Source organism: Penaeus monodon, chromosome 32, assembly GCF_015228065.2.
Source record: "Penaeus monodon isolate SGIC_2016 chromosome 32, NSTDA_Pmon_1, whole genome shotgun sequence".
NCBI classification, from domain to species: Eukaryota; Metazoa; Arthropoda; class Malacostraca; order Decapoda; family Penaeidae; genus Penaeus; species Penaeus monodon.
Genome location: NC_051417.1, coordinates 6,561,728 through 6,562,266, shown reverse-complemented (window position 1 = coordinate 6,562,266; position 539 = coordinate 6,561,728).

The window sequence follows — 539 nt, the reverse complement described above, 5'->3', positions numbered from 1 at the left end:
ATCTGTCTAAATGCATTAATTCAACTCATGCAACTTAATATGCATAGCCAGTGGAAAAAGCTGTAATTCATATTCTGAGAAAGAAATCGCATATTAATGATGATTATGGTTATTTTTTATTTACAAATAATATTGAGGCTAGAACATATATTGTATAAAAGGATACGAGTTATATATTTTCTCTATTCGGTTACTCTGAAAAAAGACTGTCACGATAAATCAAGGTCATGAACAAGTGATTTTACATTTCCTTTCAAAAGTTTGGAATTGTTTGAAAATATAATAGATTATTAGATATCGCTTGTAGTATAGAGTTATACTTATCAGGTCTATGAGATTAAGAAATCTATTTAGTCCAGTAAATGTGGACGTCTAATAGGTTTGTCAAATAAGGAAATCCAATGAATTTAAAAAGTCATAAGACGCCATTCAATGCATACAGTTATGGCCTTTATGTTGTCTATATATTAGTCACAAAATATCGTAATTTTTCATGATTGTGTACAAATACTTTACGCGGCAAATTTCGAGGTCGCAAC